This window comes from Tursiops truncatus, chromosome 2, assembly GCF_011762595.2.
Source record: "Tursiops truncatus isolate mTurTru1 chromosome 2, mTurTru1.mat.Y, whole genome shotgun sequence".
Classification (NCBI taxonomy): domain Eukaryota; kingdom Metazoa; phylum Chordata; class Mammalia; order Artiodactyla; family Delphinidae; genus Tursiops; species Tursiops truncatus.
Window position 1 is genome coordinate 149,315,778 of NC_047035.1, and position 27,897 is coordinate 149,343,674.

A 27,897-nucleotide genomic window follows, 5' to 3' on the forward strand; every position below is an offset into this window, starting at 1 on the left:
CCGTGGATCACTCGGCTCACACCACCTCCGCGGAGGGACTGCACTACCCCTGCTGCTGGCCATGTGAGCTCCCACCTCTTGTCATGGGATACTTTTTGGGGTGGGGTTAGAGGGAGCTCTAGTCCCTGTAGACGTCGGACATCCTTTCTCACGGACAGAAGATGCTCAAGGCATGAGGCCCCTGAGGGGCCCGCCCAGGATCCCCGCTCCTTCCTGCCTGGCTGTTCTCAGGGGGCCCCCAGGTGCCACAAAGACTTAGGAAAGGCCTTTTCAAATAGTACCCATAGACACCATTCCCGGGTTAGCCAGCTCTCTTTAAGTAGGTTTTATATTCTCACCTCCTTGTTACAACTTGCCTTACGGTCTGTGAGTGAAGGCCGTCTCTTTACCTGGGCTAGGCCGTTACCTTCAGGGTGTCTGCTACAAGCGGGGTGATTGCGGGCTTCATCCTGTTCTCCAGTTGACTTGCTCATTGATTATGGACAATCTCACCCTTCCTGTAGGGTGAAAGTTTGTTGTTTATGTTAGCAAATATTCTTAATAGCCTTAATCTGCTATCAAGTCAGTACTGTGTTCCTCGACTTTCATGATAAATTAAATCTTTTCCTGCAAGAATCCAGATGATGTGCTGGTCTCTAAGGATTGTAAAGAGGACACCCTTTTTCTTAACCTTTTAATCTTGGGTGTTGGGATGCCTAGAATGAGGTCATTTTCAACCACTCTGTTCATAAGCTTTCACATTAGCTGACCTAACTCTGACACTCTTAAAGAAGAGGGAGCTTAGCTGCAGACATATCGGACTCTACAGGTGACCTTGGACGTACCAAGAGCTGGCAGCTCCTGGGTGGCCAGCTTTGATGGGAGCTGAGACTCTATTTGCAAACATTTGCCAGGCACCCCCACTAGTTAATCTGTTCCTTTGAACCCAAACATTAACCCTTTAGAAAGTACTGTCTCTGGCACAAATTGCTTTCTACGTAATAGCAGCTACTGGGTGATGGAATGAGGCCCTCCCTCCTCCTGTGGGGACTGGAAGAGGGCCTGGATGCTGCGGCAGGGAGGCTGGAGCAACCACTGTGCACGTGAGGCCTGGCAGCCACACCATGGAGCCCTAAGCCCCGTGGAACTGGGAGGTCTAGCCCTCAAATGCACCGTGAGGTTACGTGGGGCTAGATTAGGTCACCAAGAGGCCAGGGATCCCAAGGCAGTTATCCAAGCGGAGGAGAAGTTGGAACTAAAATTCACAGCATGGTGACAGCCTGGAGGACCCCTGGCTTATGCAGGGGTCTGCCTGGTTTTGATTCGGGAGTGGATAAGGTGTGCCATGGACCCTGGGGAGGTCAGCGTGGGGAGTCAAGGCCTGGCTGAGAGCCTCGGAGCGGCTTCCGGGCATCACCAAGCCGCATGGGGGCACTGGGTGGGTGAGGGGCTCGGGTGGGTGTCAAGGCCGACCCAGTGGGATTTGTCATTTCCTGGGGGCCCATCTTGCCACCACAGACAGGATAAGTCTGACGTGCACAGGGGACCTCAGGGGTGGCTGCCCGCGACGAGTGGGTGATGACGAAGCAGTAATGGCAGGGGAGAGCCGGGCGTCCACACACAGCGCCCCTGTAGTTGAACGGGGCCAAGACCGGCCTGTGCTGGGCTAGCTGGTGCTCTGACACTGTCATCACTAAACTACCATCCAGCTAATGTAGGTCAATACCCCAGCCTCAGCTGGCATTCCGGTCTTGAGCTCACAGAGGCTGTGATCTGTGCCTGAGTTTTGTTTAGTTCATTCATTAATAAAAGCCATTACTCCCCAGAAAGCAACAGCCAAGAGCAACTACTCCTCTGAATATCCACTTCTGGATACTCAGAAGTTACAGACATTTACCTGATATCAGATGAAGAGATTAAAAAAAGGTTTTGTGAGAGAGTTAGAAAAATGCAGCCTCTTGCTTTTCTAAAACAAGAATTTTAATTCAATGTACTGAACACATGCTGGGCCCCAGCTACGTTGAAGCACTGCTGAGGGGGGTAGAGAGGCAAACAGACTGTCCTTCCTTCTCTAGGAGGAGGAGGGTTCAGATGTGTCTCAGTCGGGGTTGTCCAGAGGAACAGAACCAATGAGATGTAGGGAGATGCAGAGGAGAGCTACTACAGGTGCTGACTCACGTGGTCCTGGAGGCCAGGCAGTCCACCATCGGCCATCTGCCAGCTGGAGGTCCTGGGAGGCCGGGGCGGGCGTTCAGTCTGAGTCCGAAGCCTGGGAACCAGGAGCTCTGATGTCCGAGGGCAGAAGATGGACCTCTTTGTTCTATTCAGATTGGATGGTGCCCACCACAATGGAGAGGGTGGCCTTCTTCACTCAGTCCACCTATTCAAATGCTCCTCTCTTCCAGAAACACCCTCACAGCCACGCCCAGAGAGAATGTTTCACCAACTGTCTGGGTGTCCATCGGTCCTGTCAAGTTGACACATTAAATTAACTGTCACGATATGTTAAACTCCTAAATCAAGAGAAATAGGATAGGCATAATACAGACAGTACAATGAGAGTATGATGTAGACACATAGTAGTTGCATTATTTTTAATGAATTCATTAATTTAACAAACATATGAAGGCCCCTGTGTAAGCCATGGCTCAATTCACGAAAAGAAAAACAGCAAAACACCACGAGAAAGTTATGAGCAATTCTGGGGACATTCCTACATGTTTCTGTAACTGGCTTGGTCTTGATTTGACCTTTCAAATGTAAAAGGGAATTTTATTATTCATCTGTGTGTCCAGTAAACTCAGTAAAGTTCAGCAGTCCCATGACTATGGCCAAGACGAGCCACAGAAGTCGGCCATCTCAAGCCTGTCCCGCAGCGAGGGTGACCACTCAGAACTGCTGGACTGGCTTTCCTCTGACTTCAGTTTTTTACCCAGAAGATGGAATAGACAGGACATAGCTGAGTGGGGGACATAGGCAACTTCAGAAGGTGACCACGCCCAATCTCAGAGGCATAGGGGACAGCATTGTTTGTGCTGTGAAGGGCACCCTGGTTTACTTCCCAGGTCACTGTCACTCGGATTAACGCTGAACTTCCCCTCCTGAGTGACGGCTGTGGAAACCTGGTCTCATGCTCAGTGAACTCAATGTGAAGTATTTTAAAGTGTCATCTCCATGTCATTTGCACAGAAACACAAAATGCAAAATATACCACATTGTTTTCCTTCTGACCATTTGAGTCAGAAGAATGCAGAAATAAATGCTTTCCCCCCAGCTTTATTGAGGTATAACTGAAAAATAAAACTGCATATATTTAAAGTGTAGAATGTGATGATTTGATATACGTACACACTGTGAAATGATCACCACAATTAAATTAATTAACACAACTGTCACCTCATGTAGTTACCAGTTTTTCTTTTTATTGGTGAGAACATTCATGATCTACTCTCTTAGCAAATTTCAAGTACACAACACAGTATTGTTCACTGAAGTCACCATGCTGTACATTCGATCCCTGGACTTACTCATCCAATAAGAGAAGTGGGTGCCCTGTGCCCGGCACCTCCCCACTTTCCCACCCCCAGCCCCAGCTCTGAGTTCCACTGCTTCAGATCCTGCATGTGAGACCATGTGCTCTTTGTCTCTCTGTGTCTGGTTTATTTGACCCAGCATCCATTCTCCAGGTCCATCCATGCAGAAGTCAATGTTTCAGAAAAGCACTCTCACATTCGTGGTTTTGTTCCACACAAGGTGCTGTGTTTGCGCGTGCTTCGTGTGTTGGCCAGTGGGTGAGCCCTCTCCTCATGGGGATTCCTGGTCCTCTAAGCTCAGGCACCTGGGGCTCTGGCACTGACTCATCCCTCGAGGTTTGGGGTCTTCGTGAGACTTTCCTGCAGGCTGGTGAGCCACCTGGCAGCCTCAGCACAGAGGGGATGCACCTCCACCCTCTGATATAAAGTACATCACTAACTTCTGAGGGTCCTGTAAACAAGACAAGGACATATCGAGTACAGTGGCCCTGAGGGTGCAGGGCTGCTGATGTTACTACGGCAGAGATGCGGCCAGAGGAAGGCAGCAGGGATGCTGGCTGTCCTGGGATGCATCTTGCCTGAATTCCAAAGCCCACTTTTCAGCCTGGTTTGCACTGTTCTGTGCCTACCTTGAGACTTCCAGTTGTCTCGTGAGGCATTGACAGTCTCGCGGCCATGCCCTCCATCCTCCTCTGCTTCCAGCCCTTTCCTCTCCCCTCTACACATGCCCTGCACTTTCCTGGTCCTCTCAGGAGTCGCCCAGAGCCTTGGTACCAAGTCAGAGGAGGCCTGTGCTTTCTCACTGGCACATGTGCCACCACCAGCCATGACGGAGAACAGTCTCACGTGCAGCCTCCTTCAGGTCAGTGTCCCATCTGGAGGCACGTTTCTTAAATTGTGGGTCCTGACCCACTAGGCTCATGAGATCGATTTAGAAAAAAGGAAGGAGGGATAGAGAGATGAAGGAAACAGAATAGAACAGATTTAAGTGCGTTGCATATAATAAAGTATCATGTCATTAAGGGTTAAATGGGGTGTGTGTGTGTGTGTGTGTATGTGCATGTGCAATGGATCGTGATATAAAATCTAACTAGAAGGGTTTGAGGCCACTGATATATGTGATATATTTCAAGCAACGTATACATAGGGCTCCTACATCTGAATTGTTTTTCCTAAAAATAAGAAGGAATTGAGTCCTATATACTATAAAATATTATGCAAGAATATGTGTTGACATATTTATTTGAGTTACATTTAAAAATATCAAGCAGGATTTTTTCCATCAACTTCCTTCCTTCCTTTTCTATCTTTTTTTGTGACAATGTTTATCATCTAATATAAGTAGTGATTTTAATAAGCAGATACACAGCTAGCATAAGTCCCCACCCGCTGAGCAGCTTCCTAGGGAGGACTCAGGCAGGAGTGTGCAGATTCAGTTCTGTGTAAGATGAACAGGACAACAGATGGGGGAGGGAGAAGAAGGCCAGGTACCCGGCGCGAGGTGGCGAGGTGTGAATCTTGGATCCATTTTCTCCAGGGTGTTTCATGGGTCTGAGCTGCGGGGCGGGGGTGGGGTGGGTGGGTGAATGAATGACCTCTTTGCTCTATACTGTTTTCCCTTTACTTGGTTGAATTGCATTTTTTTCCATTATATTCATCCCAGTGATGTGCTGTAAATCTACTCTTACTTTTAGGAAGAACACTTTCATGACACATTTGCTTGACACAAGCCTATGATGAGAGCAGATTGGGGAGATTCGTTCTCCCTGATTCTCTCTTTTCCTCCCGTGAGTGAGCAGCAGTCTGGAGCGGAAGGGAGGAATCTGTGACTCAGCCCATCTTCTGTGTGGCTCGTGTTCCGTAATCGGCTGGAGCATCTGCCGTTTTCACAGAAGCCGAGCGGAGCCCTGGAGAAAGTGACAGGGTGGGTGTGGAGCCCTAACCCCAGTTGTGATTTAGGGTTATCATACCTTGATAGTTGCGTGAAAAACAGTTTTTGCTTCCCGAAGATTCAGTGTTTATTTCAAAAATGAAGATCCAGCTGGAGGAATAAACATTTTCTTATACAATTCTTTAATTCATGGTTTCTCATCTTTGCGTATGAGAGCCCCAGAGCAAAATACTTTACCAAAAAAGGGTAAAATTAAGATCGCAGTTGCAATTATAAGATCTGTAAAGGACACAGTCTCCTAGTGGATAATAAGGGAATGATGATGTCAATTATCATTTATTTAAGTGATTCGACGCAAGTTCCCTGAAATAGCAAACCTGGCTCAGTCGTGTAAAGCAGGATATTTTTGGCCTGAAACCTCTCAGAAACACAAATATTTTGTAAGGTGAGGTCCAGCCTAACAGATTTGTTTTTCATGACTTATATTCATGTGAAAAATAGAATGTCTTGTGACATATAAGAAATCAAGTAATTTAGGATTATACCCAAGCAACATAAATTACAAAAACTGAGGCAGTTTCTAGGGCTATAAGTGATGTTAGCTTTGGTAAGTCACATGCATTTACTGGCTGGATTTAATTTTCTAAAATGACATAGAGGTGCTTAATTCTTAGTCATGTTTCTTATAGAAATTTAGTTAAAAAGTGCAACTGCATTCTTGCTCTTTGTTCCTACTTTCAGTTAACCTCTTCCAGGAGCTGATCTGTATCAGGTGTAAACATTAGGACATATGCAGCGATCAACAGCAACTGGACGATGGGCTGAGATTCTGAAATGAGCGAAGTAGCTACTTTAGTACTGCGAACCTAAAGGCATCCTTGCTGCAAATGTCTGGTCACAGCAGTCCATGGTCTCAGCGACTGGAGATTAAGAACCTTGTTGGTACAGTAACCAACTTAACATCAGGTTTTCACGTTCTCCATACTGTTATGTATGCTGTGTCTCCATATTTGAAAAGGAGTACTTGGTTCTCAAATTGAGGCAAAGGTCAGACTATGCTCTGCGAGCTGGATGCTTCACAGTCACTTTATCACCTTTGCTGGGAGCCTGGTGTGCTACCAAGGTGACGAGCTCGTCAGCGAGGCTTCAGGTCCTAATTTTCTGCTCAACACCGGGTAAGGGCCGAAACCTCACACAGCTGTTGCTAGGGCAACAGACATAATGAGGACAGTGTCAACCAGACTCTGAAAATGTCTCTGCCCAGGAGACAGCGTCGTAAAGCTTTGTACTGTCAGTTTTTCACACAGGAGCAACATGAACTGAGTGTTCTGTCCTCATCTGATCCTAAGAGAAGGTCAGGTGCATGTCCTCCTTTTATTCACCAGGAAACCGATGCCCAGAGGTTTCGCGCCTTTGGCAAAAGCAGAGACGGAGGTAAGTCCACTCCAACAGGACCCCCAGTATTCCCCAGTGGCGTGGACGATGCACAGTCAGGCAGCAAGGCCCCCAGCACAGCCGAGCAGCTGGAGGGTGGACCAGCAAGGCGATGGCTCTTTCCACCAAGCTCCGCTGGTTCTGGTGCTTGTGACTGTGCGTGTCACTATGGGGAGCGTGCAGAGGAAAGAAAGAAGCATCATTTACCGTATTTCTCCACCCAAACTACCTGCAGCCCCGTTCTTCTAGGCTCCTAAAGCTCCCACCACCTTGTGCTAATGTCCGCTTCCTCGTCTCATCGTGGACCATGTCCTGGACCTTCTCTCTCCTCCCTCCAGACCATCTTGGGGCTGCCTAGGCCCCCACATCACTCAGGCAGCCCCAAGGCTTCCTCTGCTCTTGATTCCAATCCTCAAACCACAACGGGCATGGAGACTCCTCACTGGGGATGGTTCCACCGTTTGGAAGGTTTGGAAGCAACAGGCTGTTTCCCAGTCCTGCTAAACCTGACGCAGGAGTGGCTGGCAGGGCCAGGATGGGTCTGTCTATTCCTGCTGGAAACACAACCAACTGCGAGAAGATGCCACCAACTGCAATGGTTTCTAAAGCTCGGGATGCAAACCTTTTCCCCCTTCTTTTGAAGATTTTTATGTAATTCTGTCTCTTAGTCCAGTGGTCACCATCGTCTGCCAATCAAATCCCACTTCCTGAAGCCCGTGCATCTGTTTACACGGCAACACGAATGTGGACAACGCGTCAGGAGCCCATGTGACCCAAAGGCGCTCAGGTCCTGTGCGTTCCCCACCTCACACAAGTTGCCTCCAGTACTCCCTGGTTTGCCCACTGTTTTGGTTTTTCTTACTCATACTTGGGAATTTGATGACATCTTTAACAGCATGGTTTAATTCTTGCTTTGTTCAACTTTAAATTTTCATAAACGCTGAAGTTATATTTTTCATAGATATTTACAAAAGCCTACAAAATCTATCAAATCAGATCCCTAAATATGAGGTCTCCTGAGTGTACAAACTAAGTTGATCTTAATGCACAACCAGAATTTAAATCTTGTATTTCTTCTAAAAATTGAAAAATTCTTTGTCAACCCATATTTTTACCTTTTTATATATCTCTGTGCCACATACTCGAAAGAAAAAATATGCAAAATAGAAAGTAAAAACTTAGAATTCCAATTGTCATTGAAGGAAATGTAAAGAAGGACTCCACAGGGCTTCCCTGGTGGCGCAGTGGTAGAGACTCCGCCTGCCGATGCAGGGGACGCAGGTTCGTGCCCCGGTCCAGGAAGATCCCACATGCCGTGGAGCTACTGGGCCCGTGAGCCATGGCCGCTGAGCCTGCGCTTCCGGAGCCTGTGCTCCGCAATGGGAGAGGCCACAACAGTGAGAGGCCCGTGTACCGCAAAAAAAAAAAGAAGGACTCCACAGCTGCCCCACTGCCCCCTTTCTCCTGTGTTGGACACCTTGGTGTCTACAGCTAAGGGACAGCTCCTCACAGGTTAGGTAGTCTGCACTGTCACACTACAGTCGTTTGCAAAGTCACAACATTATCTTGATAGAAAATGCACACTTTTCTTTGTCCGTTCTTAGTGTTCACTTCAATTCTATTTATGCTAAACAAATTGAGACACTTCAAATTTGCAAATATTATTGTTGGGATTCAGTCTTTAACTTCTCTCTCAGAAAGACCTTTCTGTTACATTTCTGATGAAGGTATCCTCCACCTTCTCAGGCTGAGCACAGTCACGCCCCATGTGGGAATTTCAGCTGGTGGATCAGGAGAGACTCAACCAGAAGGTACACATGACAGAAGGAAAAATTCCCAGTCCGTAAGAATGTTCATAAGCCCTTCATTAAAAATAGCATATCTAAAACAGTGAGCGTGATGTGAGATGCCTTCACGTGCAGTGATCTTTCTGACAAAAAAAATCTTCAGCCATCAATGACAACTTGGTTAAAAATATCTGTAGTGTTTTCTTTTTTTAAGAAAGTTATGTTACACTAGTAGAATGGCCATCCTTAGAAAGTCTACAAATAACAAATGCTGGAAAGGGTGTGGAGAAAAGGGAACCCTCTTGCACTGTTGGTGGGAATGTAAATTGATACAGCCACCATGGAGAACAGTAACCACTGTGGAGGTTCCTTAAAAAACTAAAAATAGAGTTGCCATATGATCTAGCAATCCCACTCCTGGGCATATATCTGGAGAAAACCATAATTTGAAAAGATACATGCGCCCCAGTGTTCATAGCAGCACTGTTTACAATAGCCAAGATGTGGAAGCAACCTAAGTGTCTATCAACATATGAATAAAGAAGATGTGGTATATATATATATACACACACACGCACACACAAACATTTGCAGCAACATGGATGGACCTAGAAATGATCATACTAAGTAAAGTCAGTCATTTATATAAATAAGTGACAAGGACTCTAAAAAGATGATACAAATGAACTTATTTACAAAACAGAAACAGACTCACAGACAGAAAACAAACTTATGGTTGCCAAAGGGGAAAGGGGGTGGGGGAGGGATAAAGCAGGAGTTTGGGATTAACATATACACACTACGATATATAAAATAGGTAAACAACAAGGATTTACTGTATAGCACAGGGAACTATATTCAATATCTTGTAATAACCTATAATGGAAAAGAATATGAAAAAGAATATATATGTATTTGTATAACTGAACCACTTTGCTGTACACCTGAAACTAACACAACATTGTAAATCAACTACACTTCAATAAAAAATAAAATAAAATAAAAAGTTATTTTAAAGAGAACTATTGGTCTGTTTGGGGATAACAGCTTTAACATCTGTGATTAGTACTGAGGACTTAAAATTTCTTATTTGAATTGTTGCTGACATCTTTCCTTACGAATACCTACGGTCACGCCATGGAGCAGGAATGAATGTTGTTGCTCAAGTAACACACCTGTCTGTCTATCTATCTATCAATCTATCTATCGTCTATCTACCTAATCATCTATTATCTGTTGATTGATGATCTCTCTGTTTTCTCTATCATCTCTCATCTATGTGTCTATTATGTATCTGTCTCTGTCATCTGTTGTCTGTTACATTGTGTCTATCATCTGTCTGTCACCTATTATCTATCATCTATTTATCATCTCTCTCTATATCTAATCTATCATCTATTATCCATGGGTCCATCATCTATCCCTATCAACTATCTATTGAATCTATCATCATTCTACCTACCATTTTTATCTAATCTACTGTTTTCTTATTTATTAATCTACCCATGCACCCGGCTCATCACTTTTTTGTGCTACAGAGAATTTGGTTCCTTTACCTCTTCATTTACAGTGAGGAAGCAGAACGTGAAAGAAAGCTGGCAGGTAAATGCTGACGGTTGCACAGCTAGGATTGTAATCAAGGTCTCTGAGCTCAATCATGCCACTTTTCATCAAGTCAGATAAAATGAGTACTTCTGTTTTTCAGAAACAAAAACCCAAAACTTTGATTTTCAGTAGGCTACGTGTAGATAATGAAGGTCTGAAATCCTCTTCCCATATTAAGGGATGTGATTTGGAATGGAGAAGCAATGGTCAACTCTTAGCTGTTCATATCCAGAAAATTTAAAAAAAAAATGCTAAAAGAACAGTATCCTTTATTGTTCCAAGCATGTACTTTTATCATCAAATTGCCTGCCTACTCACTGCTGGTTACACAGAACAATCCCTTTTGCCTCTTTTATTATCTTCTATTATTTTTTAAAGGGGTCAAAAGTTATTTAGCAATTTATTCCTTAGGAGAAAGTTTCACTCTATTCTATTCTCACTGAGTTTTTAAAATGATTTTGCGACATTTCCTGTTGCCTATGGATTGACAGCAGGAGTCAACAAACATGCATGCCTCCCGCTCCATGATAAAGATAAGATACTTTATGCAATTAACCAAAGGACACAAATATTTACTCAGAAGGCCTGATCTTGCAGGCAGGAACAGACGCTCCCTCCTTCTTGGCAGCTCCTGTGGCCTCAGAATCTGGGGCTGAGACGCTTCCTCTGTCCACTCGAGGTGAACAAGCCAAAGCTGAGCGCAGTTCTTGTGGCCAAAATGCCCTTGGAAGTGCAGCCTGGGCAAACGTTCAGGAAAGCAGCGCAGGGCGCGCTGGCTTCTGCTGGCGGCCTCGCTGGGGACGCTGTGTTTTCCACTTTCTCGAGTTCAACAGAATTCCGGGCAGGGCCTCGGGGGTGGCGGGAAACCTGGTCCTGCGCCCCAGAAAACCATCCCCGAGGCCAGTCCTGCCTCCCACCTCATGTCCTTTCCGGCACATCGTTCTGAGGAGCAAATCCATTCCCTGCCACCTGGAACGTCTTGCCTCCTTGGTAGATTGTACTTCCCGACATTTTGTAATTAAAAAAAAAAATCCTGTTTATAAGGGGGGGGCCCTTAGGAAGGATGGTTTCTCAAGGCCTCTCCCCAGGGAGAGCCTTTCCTCCTGGCCCGGGAGAGGCAGGATGGCTCGGGCCGAGGTGCTCTCAGCGACCTGACATTGTCCTCAGCACCACGGCGAGAGGTCTATTTCTGAAATGACCCCAATGGTCTGATTTTTATTTGATGTCATTGGAAACACTTGCAATCAATGCTGGGTTTTTTTTAAGCAAACTTCCACTCTATCTTTAAAACTGAGGTGATTCTCTCAGTCTGAGGGAATTTGTGTGTGTGTAAGGAATAGCTTCACTTCTGCATTTTCTCTCTGTATTCAGTATAGTCTATATTTGTAAGGTGGTTTTTCTGTCTATTTCTCTTCCTGGTAATTTTGGGAGAAAGAGGAAAACATCTTCCACCAAAATCCAGGTGAGAGAAGGGAGGTGAGACTTCCCTGAGGACACGGGGCCCCAGGGCCGGGGGGCGGTCACTTTCCGGGTCTTCCTCACCCCCCTCCCACTGCTCCATTCTCCAGGCATCTGTTACTATGGTTACTCCTTGTCTACCGGTGTCGGGAGACAGAAGATGTGAGAGAAAACTTTAATTTCTGTTTCACCGCATTTTCCATATGAATGAAACACAGGTGAGCGTGCTTCCCTGTTCCTAACTGGACCATGCCTTCTCGGGATGGGGCTCAGTCTCCAGAGGTGAATTCTGTGGAAGGAGGGGTCTGAAAGTGTCCTTTCAAACTACACGTTCTGGCAGGAGCAGTGGGAGGGTGGGAGCGTCTGCAGCACAGCGTTTGCCAGAACAACATTAACAATAAGTTCACGACTCCACTTTCTCGCCCATCTGTAAAGCAGCCTTCGGGTGGGAGGCGCCTCCCTGGCCCAGCCATCCTGGTTCACCGCATGGATCCCTCCCTCACGTGCAGGCCGTTCCAGCAACATCCGTGGCCTCTGCACGCACAGCCCTCTCACTCCCCGTCTAGCCCAGCGTACCCAGAGGAAGGACGGGGCCAAGATCCTGGGCCAGTAAGTGAAGCAGACCCATCTCCCACCTCCGGGCTTGAGGGTTTGCCCCTTCTGTTCCAGTGCACTTTTCCTATCCTCGCATTGTGCTCTCAGCAGTCCCAGAGAGAACAAGTAAAATCTCTCCTCTTAGAGTTCAAAGGATGTTTTGGAGGTAAGTGAGGCAGCAGCTTATTTCATGGATAAGAACCAGCGAGCGCGCGGCTTTGGGTCTGAGCTCGTTCCCTGGTCCACGGTCTCCATCCTACCGTGGACGTCAAGGGGAGTCCCTGATAGACCACAGGTTCCAGGAGGAAGCGGCCCTGCTGAGGTTACTGGTCCTGCTACGAGTTATGCATCCTGAGTGGACTAGAATTTGCACTAAAAAGACTCTCTTCTCCATATAATCCATCCCTTAGCCCTACCTGCTTGTAGAATTAATTCACACCCACATCCTTTATCATTCAATTAAAATAACCAGCAACTGCACAGGACTCGGGGCTGCCAGGGAGACGTGTGCGCAGGTGGGCAGGGCTCACAGACGGGGTGCTCTTCTCCTACTAGAGCGGCTCTAGGGAAGGAACCGAAAAGAAACCAGCACGGTTGGCTGCGGCTGCGAGCATCTACCTCACACAGCAGCGGCCGTAGGGAGAAGAAACAGGAGCTGGGTGGAGGGCGCCAGGCTCTGGACATCAGTCAGAGTAAAGACTCCTTCCTTCTGCTCTGCCTGGATTCTCAAGTTCTGCTTTCAGCGTAATTTCCGAGAGCTCTCTGCCCCGATTCAGTAGTTAAAGGAGATGCACCCTAAACTTTTCACCACGGAGGTCATCTAGAAAACTGACATGGTGTGGATTTGCTCTCCATCGTGGCATGAGGTGCCCTGGGATCGTGGGGACATTCTGGGAGTCCTACTTTATTGAGAGCGTGCACAACGGCTGTGTTCCCAGCCAGGAAAGATTGCACCTGCTCCTTCCCTAGCACACAGCTCCTTCCCCAGCTGCCTGCATGATGCTTGAGATTGAGCAGGTGGGAGGAGGAGCCCAGGCTCCCTCCCCTCGCCGACCCACATCCGTGGAGGCCTTGGCCTTGGCTTCTCTGCTCTGTATCATCCCAGGGGACGGAGAGAAGAGAAACCAATCGCTGGCTCACCATCCTCAACGCTTCACCTATGCTCCCGTTTGCCACGTTCACCGTGACTGCAGAGCTGGTTCTACAGACAACAGAGTAAGCCTTATGCCAACCAAGCAGGCCCTGGAAGACCGACCGCCCCGGACTGCAGTCCTGTCTCACTGGAAATCAGTTAACAGGTGGCACCAAGGCAGGACTTTCTCAGGGGGGTGGGGCACTTTGTCATCTCCTTCGCATTTCAGATAAACTGCTGGCTTCAGTGCCTGCAGGCAGAGCTGCTTGCAGAGAATGGGCCCGCCTCCTGCACACACCTTACCCTGGTGATCCCAGGCCTCCTCTCTGCTTTTGGTTCCATCAGAGCCGAGCTCCCAGTGTGTGCTCGGCGCTCGTGCAGGTCATTTCATCATGGCAGCCCAGAGATCTGGGGGCCTCCAGCAGGTCACGTGGACGGTGAGGCCGCAGCCTGAGATGGGCTGACCCAGGCCACCGATGCAGGTGTCTCTCTCATGGTCATTGGGAACATCTAGAAAACACACACAAGTCATGAAGAAGGAAGCAAAACTCACCCACCGCCTGCAACCCACAAGAGGCCTCTGTTCTATGACATTGGGGCTTTTCTCTTCCAGATTGTGGTCATTCGTCTATGTTGCATATTTAATATAATCTGGTTCATACAACACTGCATGGATTATCTTTTCACTTGATATTGTAGGGGAGGAAAAAACGGTTTTTCCTACTAGTCTCCTGGGTTCTCTGGCTGGAACCCTGTAAATTGGACTGACGAAAGACAGACTGACAGGAGAAAAACATAACATTTATTTAATGTAAGTTTTATGTGACACGGGAGCCTCCAAAAGGAAATGAAGACTCAAAGAAATGGTTTAACCTGAGACTTTTTATACTGGGCTTAATGAAGAAGGATGTGATAGGATAAAGAAACTGAGCTCAGGTGAACTGGTGGGACTTGGCAAGTCCTGTTCATTCAGCTTCCTCTCCGCAACCCTCCATCCTGGAGACAAGGAGGCTCCCTTCCTCGGGGTAGAGGGAGGACACCTCTTACGTGAGGGTCTCACGACCTGCTTCAGGGGAAGGTCAGAAAGCCCTTCTTGCATCTGCAGTATCTCTCAAAAAGATTTTTTTTTTGGATAAGTGAAAACACTCAAGTGTATATTGTAACTATATTGAAGGAAAAGCACAGGGAGCCCCGGGTGTGTGACAGGGGTTCTGATCCTGACTGGGTGTGTATGAGGAAGAGATGGCATTTAAACCGACTCCTGGAGGGAGGGGATGGGTGCAACAGAGAGGCGTTCCAGGCATTCCAGTCTTGGGAATAGCACAGCCATGGCCTTGGGGAAGGGAATGGAGTAGAAAGCCCTGGCTTTGGACAGAAACCCCTGGCTAGGCTGCTGACGGCCTCTTGTTTCTCCTACTAAACTCTGGTCCACAGGATGCCATGGAAGGGGTTGGATTTGGAGATGCAGTCAAGGGGCAGAGGTTGCTCACAAGTGCAGAGGCCCTGTGGCTAGAAGAACGCATGGTGTCAGCAGAGATCCGCCTGGATCGGAGACGGTTGTGGGAAGAGGGAGTCAGGTCTGCCCTGCTCTGCTCACCCTAGAGTCTGAGTTTCACTGTGGGAGGGAGGGAACTCTCCCACTACCCTCTTAGGTTTTTTCCTGGGGCCTTGTTAATTAAACTGACAGAAGACAAAATAACAGGAGAAAATGCATGCAGATTTTTATTGGTGTTGATACTTTTTACATGCACGGAGGACTTCACAGAAAAGAAGTGAAAACGCAAAGAAGTGGTTAGGCTCAGAGGCTTATATACTATTTTAACAAAGGGCAATAAATTGTGGAGTAATGACCAGACAAAGGAAGCGGGGTGGGCCTCTAGGGGGAATAAATTGTGGGAAGGTAAATATAGGGGGAAACCAGTGGAAGATAAGAGTTATTTTAGTAAGGTTTGTTTGTGAAGACTCATTTCAATGCCAACTTTCTGTCTTCTTCGTGGCCCAAACCTCCCCCCACCCAGAGAGGGAATTTATGGCGGTCTCATTTTCAGAAGTTTCTGCCTTGTCAGATGAGGGAAGCTCCTGGAAAGCTGCTTTCAGCAGCTGTTGACTCTCAGTCAGTCGCCTTCAGCTCAAAATGATCCATGTGCCAAAGTGGTATATCCTGGGGTGTCACATCCACATTCCCTTCACATCCCAGATGTTGGTCAGTCCATGCAAAGAACCTGGGACTGAAATGAACTACGTGTGCCACTGGGGTCAAGCACAACCTTTCTGGGTCTCAATTTGCTTGACTCTAAATAAACAAAGCAGAATCTAACACAGTTGACCCTTGAACAATATGAGTTTGAACTGTGGGGTCCACTTACACGTGGATTTTTTTCAATAAATAAATACTAGGACTACACGATCCAAGGTTGGTTGAATCCATGGACATGGAAACGAGGATACAGAGGCCCAACTGTAAAGTGACAGGTGGATTTCTACTGCTCAGTGGGTGGGCACAGTATGGGGTCCGTGTTGTTCAAGGGTCACCTGGCACTGTTCCTGGCCTTCCCGGTACTGTGGCAACCATCTTATGAGGAGATAGTCACCATCCTTATTCTCCCAAGCAGGCAGCTGAGCCTTGAGGATGTGCATCCCAGCTGAGGCCCCTGGACAAGCAGCAGGGCTGGCCTGGGAACCCAGACTGACCCCAGATCATGTGTCCTGGAGCAGAGCGCTGATGAGATTCCCTTTGGGGACTTTGATTCAATCTCAAACTAGAGAGATTCTAGTGGGTTCTCTGTGTTCCAGGTGTCTCGATATGCGGGTGCTTTTCAGGCATCATGGCAACCTGGGACAGCAACCTATTTCTCTGTCTTGTTTTCCATCCAAACCTAAATAACAGGACATGAGTCACTCATGAAGATTGGCAGAGAATAAACTCCTCAGAGAGGCAAAACCATGAGTTCAAAATGCTCTTTTTTTTTTTAACAAAGGATAAACTCACAGAGCACACTGGAAGGGTCAAATCTTACAGAGCTAGGCCAATATTTGTTTAACTGCACTAAGTGAAAGATGATTTGGCCGAGGGACCAGGGAGAGAGACCTTTTATTTGATCTGATTTTACACAAACATTTCTGCGCTCAGAGAGGGAGGGAAGGTTCCAGAGCCTTATCACAACCATCACGCAATGTCTGCTCCAAATGTCATGTCTTAGATGCTGACTTACAGCCCACGGTGATAACCCATGCTTAGTCCATATCAGATGTGCACAGCTGTGGGCACATACCTGCAGCCCTGCTTAGGTGGCAGTTTTGACTGTTCAAATGAAAGTTTGCAAATAGAGAAGATGTCGATCAAGGCTCTGCAGTGAGGGTTATTTAAAGATTCCTTGTAATTACCTGAAGAGAAAAGCTGTCTGTCTGGCATATCGTTCCTTTGGCATGAGCTGGATACAAAGCCACATAAAAAGTTGTCCTGCTCTGAGTGACAGACCTTCAGCGAGGGGCTGACTCTTACATGTTTAAGGGCTGAGATGTAACAAACATGTGTTCGAATGAACCAGATTCAACTGGTTAGAATCATCCATCAGCCCACATGCTCACTTGTTTGTCACCTTCCACAGTTAGAAGCAAGAACAAAATCTCAAGAAAAATAGGTCATGTTTTGGGCTGATCTCAGAAACCACGTCAAGCGTGTATCCCCGGGTTGGTTCTTCCTAGAATAAACTCCTGCTCTATATTTAATTTAAACGTTGATGAGATTTTATATTAGAAATGATGGCCCAAGATATTGAATGGTCTGCAAACATTAAAGGAATGTTTGATTAGGCTCACTGCCTTCTGTTTATGGTGACAGAATGGAGAAATGAGCTCACATTTTACAAAGAACTTTGAAAGTAGAAGGAAATAATTCAGTAACACTTATTTAACCAAGGTTATCACTATCTGGAATACCCCACTCCATCAATCTTGTGAGAAATCAGAGCCCACAAGAAAAGCCCTGGAGGCTCCCTAGGACATTATGAGGAGGATGCAGAGAAGAAAGGAGAGATATGTGAACCAGAGTGAGTGAGGAGTCTGACCCGTGGTGCCCGGTGGTGATTGACGCCTGCGACCCGTCTCGCTCCCAGGCTGGGCTCAGGCTGGGGAGGACGAGACGGCTTAGGGGCCCCTCTGTGCAGCTCCAGTCTGTCCTCAAACCCACGACTAGATGAGGGCCCCAGCAGCAGCAGTGACTGAACAGCATGGGAAGCCGTGGGTTTAATTCTTACCACTTGCTCATGTGTGGTCCCGGTGCCAGCAGCACAGGGGACGGAGTGGGGTGTGGGTCCAGTAGTCCTGGACAAGCCCTTTTCCCTCACTCTGAAGACCTCCTGTATCTCCCGCCTAACTAGTAATTCACATCTCTAGTGCACGTACACGAGCCTGGTGCTACGGTACATGCTTCACACCCATAAGTGTATCTAAGACTCATCTTAACCCCAGAAGGAAAGTCAGCTTAGTTTAGGTAACTTGCTGAGTTACCGGCAAGATGCTGATGTAAAGAAGTCCTGGGGCTTCCCTGGTGGCGCAGTGGTTGAGAGTCTGCCTGCCGATGCAGGGGACGTGGGTTCGTGTCCCGGTCTGGGAGGATCCCGCATGCCGCGGATCCGCTGAGCCTGCGTGTCCAGAGCCTGTGCTCCGCAACGGGAGAGGCCACAACAGTGAGAGGCCCGCGTACTGCAAAAAAAAAAAAAAAAAGAAGTCCTGAACTACTGTCTCACCCCAGTCCTCTCACCTGATTCTTGTGTGGGTTTAAGATCTACAGTGTGATCCCAGTCTGCAGTGATCTGTGGTAGTTACACAGCAGACCACTCCCCCTGGTTAACTGACCAAGTGATGGAGTATGCTCACATGTGTTGCCCCTGACCTTCTATTGTTCTGGATACTTCCATAGTCTACTCTGGAAAAGAAAAGAGCTTCCCTAAAAACCACCAGGGCTTATGTCAGCAGCCCTGAGGACACCCCTGGCCTTAGGAGGGCAGACAGTTGTGTCTGTAAGTTCTGGAGGGCTGGGTGACCTGGGACACAGAGAGAGGGCAACTGGCTGACAGGGCAGGAGAAGCTTACAGTAGGGTCAGTTTTCATGCATCAGTTCCAGTGAAATCAGGCCGCTGAGTGCACTGTGGCCGTGCTTCTGGTAAATACCACCCATTAACTGAACCCCTAACTCCCAACTTGCCCAAGCTTTTGTTTCTGTGTGTTTGTTTCCCAGTTCGATCCCTACAAACCACGCAGACTATTAGGTCCCAGTGGCCATTTATCTTGCTGCCTTTTGGGGAGGAGAGTGTGATTTTTGGGTCCCCTCTGCCACTCGTTCATCTTGTTGTTCTTCCTATTTTGCAATGTGTGGCTGCTACGTAGAACCCAGAGATGACCTGTGACCCGTGGGGCTGCTGGTGTCACCTCCTCTGACCCACGGCTTTAACTGCTTCCTCTGGCTGCTGGGCTTCATGAACCCACACTCTGGGCCTTGCCAAGGCCCCTGCACCCAGTGCTGTTTGGGGGTCACCGAAAAATAACAAAACATAGAGTCCTCACATTTCTCAGAACCTTTCCTTTGTTGATCTTTCAACTCTTCCTCCCCTACAAAGCTTTTCCCAACACAACCGACCCAGAAAACCTAGTTGTCCTCAACGAGGCACAGCTTTCCAGATGGAGCGTAAAGGAAAACTGACCCACATTAATGACACTGGCACCTGGTCTTCACCCCAGGAAGCAAGGCTCCTTCACCTGCCAGCAGCTTCCTGGTAACTTCACGGTCACAGGGCTGTTAGCACCCACTTGTGGTCACACGCCCAGCAATGTCCCGAAAGCCTCAGGGGCCCAGGGTCAGTGGCTCCCAGGGTGGGAGTTTCAAAGGCTGAGTGGTCTTCGTGGACACATCTGGAAGCACAGACCCGAATCCCTCCTGTGTGTAAGTGTCTCTCCTTCTTGCATTGGAGGGAAGAGAAATTTTGAGATGGGCTTCAGGACTCCGTGTGTGTTGCTGTGTTTCTGAGGTGAGGAAGAGATTGGGGGTGCAGCTGAGAGCTCCTCAAACTGTCCCTTCTCCCCTTCTTTAGCCCGAGAGCCTTTCCAGAAAGGGTCAACTTTTGGATTAAGGGTTATTTACATCTAGGATTTGTCATTTTCAAAGCTTTAAAAATTGTAACATAATACTTGCTATAGATTTTAAAAATCAAATTTCAAGAATTCAAAGTGAAAATTTCATTTCCTCCTTTTGTTTGTTTGTTCTCTCCCACTGTAATCAGTCAGTGTAAATATTCACACATTCATTCAACAGTAGTTACTGGATTCCTACTACACGCCAAGAACCGCTGTAGTTGTTGGAGTTGCAGTGGACAAATACGGCTGTCTCTGTGGGTCACGCCCGGGGGTGGCGGTGACGTGCTCACTGAAGGTGAGCCCGCTGATGAATACGCCCGCTGTGGGCAGCGGGGTTAGACCGGTGGTTTAGGGGAGCGGGGCGGGGAGATGGAGCTGCTCAGATGAGGTGGACAGATGGCCCCTCTGACAGGCTGACACTGGTCAGTGTACCCACGGAAACACCCTTGGCATTCTGCACATATATCTGCAAACTGACTTTTCTTCCAGAGCAGGACCTGGACCAGAAAGCACCTACGTCTTGTGGTCTTGAATTCATAGACTTGAATCAGGGGTGCAGAAGGTGGGACTTGTCAATCCTGGACAGGATGTGGACGCTGGGTGGGTTTCCCTGGGGCTCGTTTTCTGTGGTCCTTCGAGAAGTGAAAACACGGAGACACACGCTAGGCACAAAGCCCCCAGAGAACCTCCTGAAAAGCCATCTTTAATCAGAAGTCTGTCCTGCTCGTGGGGTCCTTTCTTATTCTCTGTGTTAAGTAGCATCCCCTGGATTCTGAATGTGAGCAGGTGAAACCACAGGAATGGAAATCAGGTTCCAAGCGGCCGTGCAGGGGCCATCGGTCACTCTGCTTCCGCTCCTGACGCGACTTAGCAGGAATCAATGTGTGCCCTAACTTACTTTACCTACTTCTAAGTCAGCGTCCTTGGCAAGCCTCAGCACAGGCCGCAGGACGACTGACACACGGGATCTGGAGAAACCTCTCCCTTATTAGTGGGGTTCCCATTTCTGCTCATTCTTCTCAGGCAGACGAACTGTGATTCTGGGGGACAGGGCTGTGGCAAGTGGTGCTGGCCTCCCGGCTCCACTGAATCTGCTGGTGGACAGTGGTCTGTGGCTGGAAGCCCCGTGTGTCCCCGAAGGGCCCAAAGCCATTTTGTGCTTTAAGGGCCTGTAGCTGAGAACACCCATGGCGAACAACGTTCACCCCAGACACTGAATGAGGAGCTGTGGGCCGTCAGGGCTGCAGCAAAGAGTACACTGCCAAGCCGCCTACTACGGACTGAGTGTCTGGGTCCCCCAGATTCATATGTGGAAACCTAACCCCCAAGGTGATGGTGTCAAGGAGGTGATGAGGTCATGAGGGTGGACCCCCACGATGGGATCAGTGCCCTTATAAAGAGACCCCAGAGAGCCCCCTGCCCCTTCCTCCAGGTGAGAAGACACTTCTCTGCACCAGAAGAGAGCCATCACCAGGACCCACATGCCGGCACCTTGATCTTGGACTCCTGGCCTCCAGAACCATGAGAAGTACGTGTCTGTTGTTTAAGCCCCTGTCTGTGGGTTCTGGGAGGGCAGACTCGGACAGAGCATCAATAGCACCCGAAATGCCCAGACGACAGGCCTGGGGACCATGGAAGGAAGTTGGTAAATATAAATAATGTACAATTTTAGAATTGTACCCATTCTGTGAATACCAAAGAGCTAACAGTGATGTATATGAAATAGAGATTTAGCCACTCTGTATTCATACATGAGGTGGAGTGGGGCACAGAGTAAGAATGAATGAAATCCTAAGAATTTTAAGGGAGATTTTCTGTGCTTGCCTGGTGCAGAATATTTCCGTCACGTAGTGTTTCTCTCTTCACTTCTGTTAAATCATTTTCTTCAATCATACTTGTACCTGCGTGTCTCCTGTCTGACCTTGAGGGTAGGAATGGAAGATTTTCCTTCCCTTGTCTGAAGACAGGGCCTAGACTTCGTGTCCTGATGGTAATTAAAATATACTTGAAAGGCTATTTGGCCAGGTGGGGTGTTATGTTTCTGGTCTAAATTAGTGAGCCGTGTGTTATTTCTCAGGACAGTCAGATAACCTGAATTACAGGTGGAGTTCAGGAATACACATCTGCTTTTAGTCTCTGGTCCTGACCAGACCACTGGGCTTCAGACCCACCCAAACTTCTTGTGAAGTGGGGACAGGACCACCCACGTGAACTGTCTTCCCCTCAGTACTCAGCAGGTGATTGAGGCATAGTGCACACGAGTGGAAGTACATAGTCAGCAATCCAGTTCAGTCCACACTTACCTTATGTCCGGAGCCCCGGGACCTTGGGGGATGTTCTGATGACGAATGTGTCAAATTCGTATACTGCATCTTGTTTCCAGTGCCTGTCGTGTCGTAGGCAAATGTGTTGGTTGAATGAGTAGATTAAAGTGGTCTGGCTCTGCAAAGCAGCTAAAATAAATGTGACATGTTTTGATATTAGACTATACATGTACAGTCTAATTCCTTCCTGAAATCGAAGTTTCCTAGAGAAATGCAGAGGTGAAAAATGGCCCTGGGCATGACCTAATCGACGCGCTGTGGTCATCTGTCACTGGTGAACCTGGCCACGTCACTATGTGGCGTCCAGGCTGCCCTGGGTCTGCTCTATTCAACGCCTATTTCTTGTGTGCCTTCCTGGGGCTGCTGTTCATTTGGACTAGGATTCGTCCAGTTCAGGAATCTTTAAGCACATCACTTTTTTTTTTTTCTCATTAGCCTTTTATTTTTAACTTAGTTTTAAAATAAACAAACAAAAAAGTAGATCATTAAAAAAACACCATAGCTGTCAATTTAAAATTTTAAGTGAGGTTCTTATTAAACAAAGCACTAACACTATATCCCATAATTACATCTTTACTTGCTTGCAAGGTGCTTTTCAAACTGTAAAGTAAGGCTTGGGAATAGGGTACAAATGGTTATCCCCAGGAGTTACTTACCCCCAAGGTAAGCACACCGCTTTTGCTATGAAATCGTTTACTCCCAAGCAGACGGCAGTTCTGAATTATTCTTACGGCAATAGCCTGGCATCACCACCAACCCATCTGGAGGGCTTGGAAGCAGTTCTGACTCAAACACAAGGATGCTGACCTTGGGGGTCAAGTAGCTATCAATTCACAAGCTGGACTAATAGACTCAGCTCAACGTCTAGATCAAACTCAGCTCATGAAGATTTTTCCAGCCTTCCTGTTGATTTGGGTCACTCCATCGATAATCTGACCTATTGTGGGACTGCTTGTCATCCAAGACAGTTTTAAAAAAATTGAACCAGCTGGGAAAGTCGGTGGTTTTAAATAGATGTCATCTTCAGAAGAAAGGGCGGCATGTTAGCAAACCAGACCATGTGTTGGCAGAGAACCTCAGATGTACAGAAAACCCTGAGAAAAAGTCTTGGCAGCCTGGCCTCCAGCTGAGCTGCCATCTATGACACAAATGTCCTTACAGTTGTAGGTTTAGGGTCGGCATCTTGAGGTGGGCCTTGGTTCGTCTTCATCTACAAAGGAATGGGGCTCCCAGGCTCACCCAGGAATGGAAAAATGAGAGATGGAGAAGGGCCGATGGGCCTGAAGCCTCACACCACCACAGCCGGATAAAATAATCTGCATTTCAACAGCAGGAAATGGAATACTGCATTCATCGTAGAATAATTTTTACTTATTTGGCATTTTAGGGACTTATACATGAGGAGATTCTGGGAATGCTTTCAGCAATGAAAATTACTTAGGATATTGAAATAGCACGGAGGAACTGAGCAATGTTTTATCACAGGTGTGCCTACTTGCCAGTTATAAAAACAATTTTGACTAGTTTAAAACAGGCCTTATTCTCAGAATCCCAGCTTTTTCTGTTTGAAACAGTTAGTACTCAACCTGGGTTCAAAATGAAGATTAATATTCACGACTTCATTATTTGGCAAAATGCTATTAAGCTGATATTGGCTTATTCAAAGGAAAGTATAATTTGATGGGGCAGTTACTTTCTAGCTGAGTAGATACCTTCTTATTTCCTAATTAGAACGATGAAAATTCTAAACATCTTTCATCCAAAGACCATTTCCTTCCTGACATTTTAAGTAACTGGGATTTTCCTGTTAAGGTGTGGGCCACAGCCTGACAGAGGATTTGTTCTCGAAACCATTTCTTGTATGGCAACTTGGTGCAGCCTGATCAAGAAATTTAAACATTGCTTACTGAGCTAGCCTCCGGAGGGAAACATCTCATTTTAATGAGGCCCTCGGGAGGCATGAGGATCAGGCTGCCTAACTTAGGTTTTGTGTTAGGCTTCCTGCTAAAAATAACACACAGAACACCAGCGACCATTATCTTTTAATGCAACCATGGCGATCACAGTGTGATCCTTTAAAAATAGCAAAGCTTCATTAGGTGAAAGCAAAATCCACATTTCTTTTTAAATACCCACCTTCTGTGAATACATGAGCAGGGACATCCCTGCTGGCTGGGGGAAAATCAGCTCTCCTTCACTCCTGCTTGTACTGCAGCTGCTTCTGATTTTTCCTCGTTACCTTCTCCACTTTCTGTTTATTAAGCACAATCTGGGAAAGAAAGAGTGTGGCGAGCCTTCATTAGCTTGGAGGCAGCAAGCTAGCTTTCAGAGAAATCTGGCTAATTAAGTTGATAGTAGGGGTAAAGCGGAGGGTCTTTCATTTGCATAAAAGCAGAGATTTTGCAAGGCATGCATTGCGAAATGTTGCCAGGCTCTGGAGCACCAGTCCATCTGTGTGGATTGAAATATTCAAAGCCCTCGTGGGCCACAGGGTATCCGGATAGAGGGCTCAGTGAGTAATAAGCAAACTGATTTGTAAACCCATCAGATTTTTCATCCAACCACACAAGGCTCCCCATTCTGGCATGAGAGAACGATTCTATAATCTACTTGAAGAGTGAAGGAGTGGGAAGCACCTAGCTACACCCCAAGGTTTGAACTGGTCAAGTGGCCATCACATTACTCAAGTGGAGCAGAGTTTTTTCCTGTGGTAATTCTTCCACGTGTAAGTGACACTTCATATCACTAATGATTTTGCAACTTACGGAGAAATACAGAGCGGAGCTGATCAACAGAACTTCCTGGCATGTGACTTATCATGTAAATCAGATAATTCCTTGTCACTGTCGTTTGTAGTTACATCTCACACAGATTTCACTGATGACCAAAGGATCTCACGAACAGGAAATGAAACGCTGTTGGCATCTGCTGATGGAGGCGGGGCCAGTTGCTTCGCCATGTGCGATGTTTTTGAGAAGGCTTCTTGGCTTACTTGCAGGCACAACTGTTTACAAGCATCTGGGGACAGGCTGCAGAAGGGAAGGGAGAAAGAAATGTACACGTGAGAAAGGACCATTCTGTGCAAAAGTGAACACTTGATAAGAGGCCAGAATCAATTGGAGGGATTATTCTAGTATGACTGACATGGCTCTCATTTCCTACTTGACTGCTCATGACTTTCGTAAAAGGGTTGAGAGCGCATATCCCTCCATTATTTTAATACTGTAACAGTAGAATGCTATTTGCACAATTTCTCTTCACATTAACATCTTAAGTATTAGACAATAGGATGAAAGGGAATGAAAGACTTGAATTATTAATGGGTGCTCTTAGCTTAATGTGTATATGATATCTGAAGAATAGTTATGAGTATAATATTTGCTTGTAATAAATTCCCAGTTAAAAGAATTATTGTTAAAATAGGCATGAGACACAACTCAAATAATATTTTTAAAAATTGTTATAAAATAAAACATTCCTTAAGCCTCATCTCATCTCTATTTACGTTTTCATCACCAGTCCCTCCCTCCTACCCTCTTCCTTCTCTCTCAAACAAAAGAAAAATCCCAGGGTTGGAGGAGAATCCAATTGTTACTGCAAGTTAAATCGAAGCTATCTAAAAAGCTGATAAAAGCTTTTCTTTGATATAAATCTCCTATAAAGTCTTTTGCTTCAGGTTGGCCTTAGGGGGCGATCTCAGTGTGATAAGATTCTTTGGTGCTTCATTGATTTAAATCTCTTTTGCTAGGGTCCTTCCACCTAAACAAAGTTTTGCCTCATACTGTCTTTCTACAGTGAATTTACATTTCTCTACAGTATTTCTCAGGCACATCTGTGTTATCTCCCTTTGTTTGAGGACACCTGAGGGCTCTTCATTTTTGCATAATGAAGATGCAACTCTCCCACAGATAAGTACACAAAGGAATACATTCTTTTGCATCCCGCACACTCTTATTTTTAAGAATGTATTTTCTCATTCTCTTTGGAATCAGCCTTTTATTAAATAAATTTAGGATACTGTTGCATCAACTCTTCCATGAAAACATTTGCTTTTCCAGCAGGCCTTTTATTTCCAATGAATACAAAGGACAAAATTGCCCAGAGTGAATAAATTATATGGGTGAACCAATGATTGCTACAAAATCTGTCACATTATTTCGCTTACTCTATGAATCTCTAAACACAAAACTATACCAGGGATAAAAGTAATATGAACAATATCCTATCTTTGTATAGTGCATAAATCTTTGCAATTCTCTTTTTGTTGCTCTTATTCATTTTGGTTTTACAACCAGCTAACATAGTTTGGGGCTTTGTTAATACTAATTCACAGGTGAAGAAATTGAAGTCCAGCGAGAAGCTGCCCAAGGTCACAGCCTGAATCCACTGGCAGGACCAGGCTGAAAAGTGGCTGTCAGAGCATCCTCATTCTTTTCCTTCTTGGAATGATGCCAAAAATTCAGCCTCTGTGCGCTGTGTGGAATCAAATCTCAGAGACAGAGTTTTGGGGGAAGTAGAAAAGAACAGCTTTATTGCTTTGCCAGGCAAAGCGGAACACAGCAGGCTCTTGCCCAAAAAACTGTGTCCCAATCCAGGAAGATCTGATGAGGAGTTTTACAGCAAAAGTTCAAGGGCGGGGTTGCTCATAAATTTAGGGTGTGTGCAGGGCCGCAATCTTCTAATCTGGTCTCAGGTGATCTTCCTCTTGAGCTTCTCTGGCCCCTTTAATCTCGCCTCAAGTGGTTTCTTGGCTGCACCTCCCTTGATTAGCAACTGTTCGAATTGCCCTTTGGAACTCAGGGAAGGTCACCGAGGCTGCAGTCTGTTCCCTACCAACAAGAAATGGGGGACAGAAAGGCTTCTGTGCCCAGGAGCCCCACAGGGTCCTGCTCAGTTTCAAGGAGACAGTTTTGTTCTTTCTTTCCCAACCCTCATGCTTATTTGTCTTACGCCTTCCACTTTTGGCACCTCCGTGGTGCCGAGGTGACGAGTTGAGAGCAATCCTTCCTGTCCTGCTTCTGATCTGAAAGGGGCAGATTTCAACATTTCAGGATACGTAGGATTTTGCTGTAGGTTTTTGTTTTGTCTTTGTCTCACTTTGTTTTGTATCTGCCCCTTATCAGATTTAGGACATTCCCTTTTTTTCCAGGTGCACGAGTTGGTTCTGTGTGTCCGGTGGGGTTTATTTCGTAGCTCCTCTTCTGAGAGTGTGGCCCCTTCTGATACCAGCACCTTGAGGGCATGGCTTCCTGTGAAGCTGCACTTTTGCATGGCTCCAAACTTTAAGAGCCCATGGAGTTTTATCTTTGCTTGGCTTAGCTGGTGCCCGCAGGACAAAAGCTGTTGGTGCCTGGCTAACCCCTCTGGTTACAGGCTTATAGTCCATCCTGATAATTACTTATCCTGTCAGCTGGTCAATAATTTAAAAATAAGCTTCTTTAGAGTTGAATCATCATTTTATCACTTTCAAAGGGGAAGATGATCTGAATACCCTGATGTGTCTTATTTCTGGAAATGGAAATTTCTCTGCTTAGCTTCCAAAATGTAGCTGCTTTTCTTTCCTACCCTCTTTAGAAGAAAATTTGTGAGTTTACATCTTTCAAAAAATCTTTTTCCATATTTTACAGTGGGAATTCAAGGAAGGGCCAAAATAAATGTGTGTTATCCACTCCCTTTATATAAAAGTCCTGCCCGTATTTTCTTCACTGTATCACAATGTTCTTCTCCTGGCCAAGGAAAACCTATGAAGCTCCAAAAATAATATGGGGAGTGGGGGGATGTCTAGTTGAACTGAAATCTGGAAATAAGCACTTTGTTTTTAAAGATTTTTCTTTTCGATGTGGACCATTTTTAAAGTCTTTATTGAATTTGTTACAATACTGCTTCTGTTTTCTGTTTTTTGGTTTTTTGGCTGCAAGGCATGTGGGATCTTAGCTCCCCAACCAGGGATCGAACCCGCATTCCCTGCATTGGAAGGTGAAGTCTTAACCACTGGACCACAAGGGAAGTCCCTGGAAAGAAACTTTTT

General features: G+C 46.5%; 1 long non-coding RNA gene across 1 annotated transcript; it reads right to left on the minus strand.

The window, feature by feature from the left end:
- Positions 1 to 5,049: 5,049 nt before the first annotated feature.
- Positions 5,050 to 24,892, minus strand: LOC109549644 (uncharacterized). Its single transcript, XR_002175990.3, has 4 exons — positions 24,635 to 24,892; positions 24,006 to 24,138; positions 21,849 to 21,998; positions 5,050 to 13,923 (listed from the first exon to the last, which is right to left on the minus strand). It is a non-coding gene; the product is annotated as an uncharacterized lncRNA (long non-coding RNA).
- Positions 24,893 to 27,897: the final 3,005 nt, after the last annotated feature.